Source organism: Trichechus manatus, unplaced genomic scaffold (assembly GCF_000243295.1).
Source record: "Trichechus manatus latirostris isolate Lorelei unplaced genomic scaffold, TriManLat1.0 scaffold00002, whole genome shotgun sequence".
Classification (NCBI taxonomy): Eukaryota; Metazoa; Chordata; class Mammalia; order Sirenia; family Trichechidae; genus Trichechus; species Trichechus manatus.
This window is the reverse complement of record NW_004443938.1, coordinates 36,994,988-37,004,284: the sequence shown is the minus strand read 5'-3', so window position 1 is coordinate 37,004,284 and position 9,297 is coordinate 36,994,988. Positions and strand designations below refer to the sequence as shown.

At 37.5% G+C, this 9,297-nt stretch overlaps 1 protein-coding gene across 1 annotated transcript in view; it reads right to left on the bottom strand.

The window, feature by feature from the left end:
* Positions 1 to 9,297, bottom strand: part of MAP7 (microtubule associated protein 7) — a 167,867-nt gene that overhangs the window by 69,998 nt on the left and 88,572 nt on the right. The window lies entirely within an intron of this gene.

The following is a 9,297-nucleotide window of genomic DNA, read 5'->3' as shown; positions in this document are numbered from 1 at the left end:
AATCTTAAAAGAAAAAAATAAAAGGAAACTAGATTAAAAATGGACATCTTAGATTGTGCAGAACTATCCAGATTGTACAGAATTATACAAATCTCTGCCTTCTGCAAAATTTAGTAATTATTCAGATTTTTCCATTTACTCTTAACATGTACCAAGAGATAACTATTTAACAATTAAGGAAAATAGTCTTCAAGTAAATGGAACCAGAGGCATTTAGTCTTTAGTAACGTGAATGAATATGGTGAAGCTTAGGCCTGTAGCAGAAGCAGCAGGGAAAAGTGGAGTCAGTAGGGTCACCTTAGAGGGAGCTAAAGGCAGCTAGTGTAGTTGCACACAGGAATGCTCTGCTTCACTCTGCAAACTTACAGGTATTGGGCCGCGGCAATTTAAGTAACTGGACATGCTAAAAATAGCACTGGGAAACTTAAAAGTCTAGTTTTCTCATCTCCCCCAGAATAAGGTCATTTTGTGGTATAGTATAATATCTAGCCACATTTAATTTGACATAGGAATAAAGATGATGAACCATTTATATGCTATTATTCATTTCTTGTTGCAAATACAAATGTTATCTAAGTCATATATAGGATTTTCCTTACTCTGCTGACAGAAACAATTCAGTTAACATTTTCTTTGTATTTCACGCACTCCACATACTGCAAAGTGCTACGACTTGGTGGCTATAGTAGATGCATTAGAGGCTGGTAAGAAAATGTGGAGGCTTTGAAGTTTAGGGGAAGCTCATTCAGAAATGATGACAGTGACTGAAAGTCACTTTCTGGTTTCTCCATTTCTTCATAATGAAAAAAAAAATTCTAACAGTAATGGAAAATGATATTCAACCAAAGACAAAGAAATTTGTTCAATCCTGAGATAGTACAAAAACCCAACATGATGACACTGATTTTATAAATTCAATCCAACATAGTATACAGTAATGAATATGATATATGGGGACAGAATTCACCATAGGTATCACTTCTTATTTTCAAAACTGACACTAAGGCATGAAGAATGTAGGTGTTTATTAATAATTTATAATCCATCAACTTCCAAAAAGAGCTAGGGGCAGACGCATTGAACTGTCAAAGTCTACACATGAGATGATAAAAATATTGACATAACCATAATTTTTTCTTAAAAAAAAAAAAAAATCCATCTTATCTGCTAAATTTGCCTGCTAGTTTGCCTCCAAAGAGCTGATGTCTAATCTCAGCTATCACCTTCTGAGTTTACAGAACCATAGGTACTCTGCAAGTCAATGGAACTAGAGGCATTTAGTCTTTGACATCCAGGCAGGTACAGATCTATGACAGTCTTCTGCTTGATGAGAGCAATATGAGGGCAGGCACCAGGCCTTGATTCACATAGCATCTCTAATGTTCAGTCCGCTATCTGGCACATACACAGCAATGAATAAATGCTTAAAGAAAGAAGAGAGAGAGGGGGTGGTTGGTAGGCCCCGTGGCAAATTGTGGCAACGGTCCAGAAAAGTATTAATGACAAAATTGTTGTTGTTAGTTGCTGTCAAGTTGATTTCGACTCATGGTGACCCCATGTGTGCAGAGCAGAACTGCTCCATAGGCTTTTCAAGGTAGTGACCTTTTGGAAGCAGATCCCTAGGCCTGTCTTCCGAGGAGCCTCTGGGGGGGTTTGAACTGCCAACCCTTCAGCTAGTAGTCAAGTGCTTAACTGTTTGTGCCACCCAGGGACCTTAATGACAAGATAATAAGTAAAAAGAAAAAATACATTTCTCATTTTTTGTTGACTTCTAAGGTTGTAGAAAAAAGGTGACAAGAGTCGTCAAATCATAAAGTAGCATTCATTACATGTTAGGAAAGGAAGAAAATAATGTTATTCTAGGATGGTTTTAACATTGTATCAGGCAAAAGACTCAAAATCAGATGACTGTTTTTGCAGCCACATAGTAGAAAGATCTGCCCAGTATCATTTATATTGAGTCTCTCAAGAATTAGAGACACAAACTCCAAATACAACAGAATATTGCCTATACTGCATAGGAAAAAGCATGAGAACATTGCAGCATCTGCTGACAATATCAGAAAGGCTATACAAGCATTTCAGCTTTGAGAGATTTAAAACCCAACTCTTTTCCAAAGCAATTTAATAAATTTGGTTTGATAATTTGCTTATTAAAAAGCCAAATGAACATCCATCTTAGCTGAACATAAGGAAAAGGATATTCTAGAAAAGCATGTCTTCCATATACATTGTGGCACCTCTTGGGAATCACGGATTAAGCTGTTTTGTTTACCACTAAAAGCAGCTCCTTGATTCAAGCCACAAATTCCTTCTAATACATTCAGCTGAGAGGAGTAAACATCACACTTTAAATTCAACCAAAAAGGCTTTCATCTAGAATAAAAAGATAAAACAAACAAAAACCTCCCTTCAGCCAGACGGCAACACTATAAATAGAAAACGCTGTATTTTCCACCTATACTAATATAAACCAGATTAAAAGGCAGGCCTTTTTATCCCTGTTGGTGATTTACTTTCCTGGAGACTTATCACTAGTCACAATGCTATTATCCCTGCCCCATAATATGAATAACGTTTCTGACTAAGCAAAGTACTGGGCAAAGTACACAGAAGGGGGAAAAAGCGTAATCATATTAAACCTTTCCAGTTACACTGAGAAATGGTAAATTACAGAGACAGTAGTTACTGGTCTACATTTCAACAGCTGGATGTGGAGTTTATCAAATTAGACCCAATTCAATTAAACTCAATGTGTGATTAGAACAAACTATTTAAATAACTTTGAATAGAAAAATAATTAGAATTCAACTTTATTAGACTCTGCTTAATTAAAACAACCTATTGAAAGAGGTTGTTTTTGCTTTTAACAGGGTAATGATTTACTTTAAGGAAAGCTAAAATGGCTAAGGCCAGTACTTTGCAAAATGAATACTACCAGCCACAGACTAGGAAAACTTTCATGCTTAAAAATAAAATTATCAAGGCAGAAAATGTATAGTTCTTAGAAATAATCCCAAATAAACAATGGACTCAGTTTTAAATATCAGTTTTACAAAGAAATATGAATGTAATTTTAATCCTATGGATATTAATTGAATACGTTTAATTGGTGACATAAAAACTCATATACATTATTGCAGGATATCAAAAATCATTCCTTCCCTGTAGAAAACAATACATTACCACCACCCCCCGCCCCCCACCAAATCAGTTACCCTCGGTCTGATAATGTTAAGTGAGTAGTGTGATGAAATCTCACACCTTCCTGCTCCACTCTGCCCAGGGACCACATTCACATAACTTTTATTACAGTATATTGTTATAATTGTTCTATTTGATTATTATTGTTGTTAATTTCTTACTGTGCCTAATTTATAAATTATACTTTATCACAGGTATGTATGTATAGGTCAAAACATAGTATATATAGGGTTCAGTGCTATTCGCAGTTTCAGGCATCATGGGGGTCTTGGATCGCATTCCCAGTGGATATGGGGAGACTTCTGTAGTAAAATCGCCCACTGCTGTCGAGTTGATTCCCCATAGGGTTTCCAACGCTATAAATCTCTGCAGAAGCAGACTGCCACATCTTTCTTCCACGGAGCCACTGGTGGTTTCGAACTGCCGACCTTTCAGTTAGCAGTCAATTGTTTTAACCACTGTGTCACCGGGGCTCCTACTGTAATAAAATACTTAACTGTAAATTCTTTTATGTAAACTTTGTAAAACTCAATGGGAATTAGTGGTAAATACTGAAAAGTTGATCCCAATTCATTTCAGGCGAACATTTAATTGCCTTAAAGTCTGTTTAAAATTATGGTCCAAGCCATTCTCACCATCCTGCCCCATATTGCATTAATTTGTACATCTGTCACTGTTCTTTCTTTCCTCATTGGAAAACCAGCTTCACTATCTCTCTATTTAAATCTAATTCAATTTTCATAGTCCAGCTCAAGTCTCTTTCTCATTAAAAATTTTCTAGCTATTTCCACCTCCACCAATTTCTTTCTGACTTCTACACTTCTAGTGTGCCCCACACTGCTGAGAATTTGATTTCATTTATCTTACATTATTTTCAGAATCTATACTCCCAAAATGAGTTCTAAATTCTGACATTCTTATGAGAGGCAAACAAAAAAATGTCCTCTATAGTCAAAAAACAATTGGGGAAATGTTTGATGCAACATTTCTCTCTTGGAAATCCAACCTACAAATTTGCATAGAGAAAGCAACAACTCAGAAAGGGAGGGTAAGAACGGTTGTACAACTCGAAGAATGTAATCAATGTCACCGAACTGTACATGTAGAAACTGCTGAATTGGTATGTGTTTTGCTGTGTAGATCCACAACAACAACAAAATAAGTAAATTTTTTTTAAAAAGAAAAAAAGGTTTCATAAGGAAGGCTCTGTGGCATTCCATGCAGTTACCTAATAAATACCCTTTCTCAGTGCTTCTTTTCTAACAGAATGTGATTGGCCATGGGACACAGTTCTGGCCAATTAGTGGACAAATGAAATTGTTAGGTGTGGTGTGTGGGACTGCTCCTGAGCAGGCACAGGTGGCATGAACCTGTTTGCTTTTCACCCCTCCCTTATTCCTGCTTAGAACATGGATATGATGCTCAGGTAGAGCATCATCTTGTAACCAGGAGGCTATCATAAATGAAAAGCCAAAGGAATACCTGAGATCTGGCCCTGACGTCTTTGAACTGCTGAACCAGTACTAGCAACTTCACTTTTCCTTTAGGTAAGAAAAAGAAAAATCCTAATATATTTAAATCATTTTTTTTAATTCTATACTCATAATTAAAAGTAACCCCTAAATTGATAGAGTTTGCATTAATACAGAAGGAAGCTCAAGTGCCTTACCCTTGAAATTCAAATGTCTCCCAAAATTTGGCCCCAGCCCACCCTTCTAGCTTCCACTTTTTCTATTCAATCAACTCTCCAATCCCAATCAGTGATCACTGATGGCTGGAGGTGAGACTCCAAACAGGCTTTGGGGGTGGATGTGACTCGGATGGGGCAGAGGATTTGATATTAAGCAGAGGTTTTGGGACACTAAAAGGCTATGTATGAAGCAAAATGCATGAAGTAGAAAGGCAAAAACAATGCACACAAAACTAGGTGGTAGTTTAAAAAAACCCACTGCTGTCAAGTAGGTTCAGACTCATAGGGACCCTATAGGACAGAGTAGAACTGCTCTATAGGGTTTCCAAGGCTGTAAATCTTGATGGAAGTAGACTCCACATCTTTCTCCTGTGGAGCAGCTGGTGGGTTCGAACCACGGACCTTTTGGTTAGCAGACAAGTGCTTTAACCACTGTGCCAACCAGGGTCCTTCAGTGGTGGTTAGATGATAAAAATATCTCATATGGTGTCTTAGATAGTGGCCTTTCATTCAAGGCATTCACAAGCAGGCTCGACACACTGAGGGATTCTGCATGTATTTCATATTTTAGCACTTCTTTCATTTGGTGCATCACGAATCCCAAGTATTATAATTTCTTCCAGAAGTCAGAAGGCAAGACATGTTCATCGTATTAAAGCAGATCAGCACTTAGATTCAAAATAGCAGGAGGAGCAAAGTTAGGAGAAAAACATGAGCAAAAGATGCCAGATCAAGGTTTTAATATTATCACTGGCGATAGAAGTTAGTTCCATAGGAATTCAAACATCTTAGAAGCTAGTGGATTTCTAAAAAAAGATAAAAAAAAGGGGGGGGGGTTTCCCAGAGCAAACATGATGATCTAGAATCACTATTGATAATTCCTAAGCCACAATTCTCCTTCTAATTAGTTAATATGCTAAGACTCTAGATACAATTGCTTATTAATGTTGGCACCTTCCAGGGCTTTGAACCAGAATGAACTGGTTCGAAGCCCTGTTGAGAATTTACATTTCAACAAGTACCCAGCTAATAATTTGCATTTCCACCACAGATACAATGAATCAGAATCTACATTTTAACAGAATCCTGAGGTGATTCTTATGTATAACTTCTGGGGGAACTTGTTAGAAATGCAAATTCTCAGCACGGCTTCTAACCGGAATGAACTGGTTTGAAACCCTGGCGCATTCTTATCTAAGGGGTGAGGAAGAGAAAATGCATGAACACCTTTACTTCGGAAAACATAAAACTTTAAAATTAACAAGCAAAAAAAAAACATATATATGTATATACATATGTATACACACACACACCTATTCTTTCATAATATAGTCTTTAAGCTCTGTGAGCAAACTCACTGTCCTAGATATATTAAACTATGACCCAAGATCATTCCATTCTGGTTGCTTGGGTGTACATTAAATTACCGCGGATCCAAACATGAATCATTTTTTCTTTTCTCATTTACTCTTTGTCTGAAATACATATATATTGTTGACTAACAGAAAGATGATAGTCCCAAAGGCTCTGAGAATGTTTTTATAGGCTCTTACACGTACACCCCACTGGAAATACCCAAATAATTAACTTTGGAATAGTAAATGCTTAGGCATAGATATATAATATCTTAACACATATACAATACCTCAATGTACTGCCTTGGGTCACCATAATTCTAGCATACATATTCTCAATTAATGTTAATGCATACACAATGATTGTTTGCTTCCTCTACACTTAGCCTTTCACATAGAACCATTGATTTTACCCATTATCTTAAAACTTACTTTTCTTTTGCCTTAGCAAGGTAATTTTATCAGTTTTTATCTCATGTTGATTACCATAGAATTAAAGTGAGGAATAGGATTGGAGAGATTATTCATTCTAGGGTTTCATCTATGCTATCTCAGAATGTTTTATTTTAATATCTGTGTATAAAGATGCAGAACGTCACCAGGGCAATCATTTATGTACACGTGAAAGCATACAGAGAAACAAATGATTCACCATCAGTGACATCACTGGGGTTGGTGTCACCCCCCTCCGCATGCTAATTACCACAATATTATAACTAAAACACCAGAAAATTTGACAAAATCAGTGACTAAAGAAACACCAGTAGCAATGAAAACAACAGCACGTGCTTCTAGTACATGCAGACAAAACCAGGCGATTGAAAACGTTGTAATTGGGTAATAATGACAGCTTGGACTGGAGCACATTAGATGGCTCAAAAAGTAAATTAGCATAGAGTTTTAGCCTTGTAGGTATATGGATAATGTCAGCTGGGGTTACAAAAAGGTTTTTTTTCGTTGTTATAACGAACTACAGGGATGTTTCATAAAAAATAAATTTCTGCTGAAATACTGCACAAAATTTTATAGACAGTCATTCTGGTGTCACCTCCTTTGAGAGTGTCACACAATGTGGTCTGCACCCCCTAGCCCCCCGCCGTGACACCACAGTTCACCACTGAGCCTCACTGTGAAAGAGTGAACAACACAGCTAAAACTTTAAAGTGAACCACACAAATAGTTACATAGAATAAATAGCTCATTCCTCTCCATTATTGTTCAGACTAAGCTTGATAGCTAATATTATAATTAATGGATTTAATGTACAGTCTTCATATTTTAACATCTTCAAATATCAGGATATAGCTTACAATTGATTAAAAGTAATTATTTTCTTGTTGCTGTTGTTAGGTGCTGTAGAATCAGTTCTGACTCATAGAGACCCTATGTACAACAGAACAAAACACTGCCCAGTCCTGCACCATCCTCACAATTGCTATGCTTGAGCCCATTGTTGCAGCCACTGTGTCAGTCCATCTTGTTGAAGGTCTTCCTCTTTTTCGCTGACCCTCTACTCTACCAGGCATGATGTCCTTCTCCAGGGACTGGTCCCTTCTGATAACATGTCCAAAATATGTGAGATGAAGTCTCACTATCCTTGCTTCTAAGGAGCATTCTGGTTGTATCCTCTTAGTGATACATAAAACAGTGGTGCATCTAACTGATGGCATCTTAGATTCAATGAAATATATGGTATCCATATTCTTAGTAATTTAAGATGAAGGATGCTGCATATTTACAATATTTTTGTGATGTATATTTTGTCTGCTTCACAAAGACATTGGGGCATCTTACTTGAGAAAATATAATGCCAAATGGCATTAGTTAAGGAAAACAATAAAACTGGGGTTCATCTATAGAAATCAGGACTTGGTGTCACTAGGCACTCGAGATGGGATAGCTATGTTTAATTTTAAGTTCATGACAACAGCAGAAAAAATGAAAACTGTATCATGTGGCAGACAGCACTTTCAAAATAAGACCTAGCAATGCTGCTGATAAAGATGGCTCATATTGGTCCTTTTAAATGGGTGAGACCAAAAGGACAGATTTTAACAGCTTGAGAACATTTCTGGTGATTGGAGGGAAGGGTGTTGAGAGGAATAGGAAGCAGTGGTAGAGGAAGGAGCAGGGTTGACATACTGTGGGCCAAGTAGTTTTCTCTCCAAAGATTGTATGATCCCATCAGCACAGATGAGATCAAGACAGAATTTAGATAATATAGATGAGTAGTTTTCAAGCTATATTCCTCCGGGTCCTACAAGGGTTGTGTGAGAATGCCTTAGTAGAGCCCCCTAGTGGGTGGATGTGAGTACAAATGACAGCCAAGTGGAGCACAGTATCCGCCTTTCCCCTCCATCCTGCCCTGTTGTCACTACTCCTGTACCCATTTTTTGTTCTATATTTCAGGATTCCACATACATTTTTATTTTATTTCAATAAGTCTAATAATAATAATAAATATAAACTTTCTGTCATATTCTATCATGATGGGTAGATTAAAAAAGATTAAATGATAAATTTTCAACTGTTCCATGATTCACTCCTCCCCCTTCTGTATTGGCAAAAGTTTAAGTCACAACAAAGTACAAAATTCATCACCTAATTAATGAAACTATTGGGGGCAGTGGTGGTTCCGTGGTAGAATTCTTGCCTTCCATGCAGGAGACCTGGGTTCAATTCCTGTCCAATGCACCTCAGGCACAACCACCACTCAGTGAAGACTTGCACGCTGCGCTATGATGCTGAACAGGTTTCAGGAGAGCTTCCAGACTAAGACTAGGAAGAAAGGCCTGGTGATCTACTTTCAAAAATTAGCCAACGAAAACCCTATGGATAACACTGATTCAATTTTCAGTGCAATGGATTGCTTGTGTGTGGCCTTTTCATCACGGTCTTATAACTCCCACCCAGGTGATTGGGTGGGACTGTGCAGATAGGGTAATTGTGGCCCACCAAAGGGATTGGTCAGTTTTGCCATCCTGCTGGCTTTGAAATGAGCCACTCCAGAGGCAGGAAAGAGAGGATCCCACGACCACCAAGGAAGAA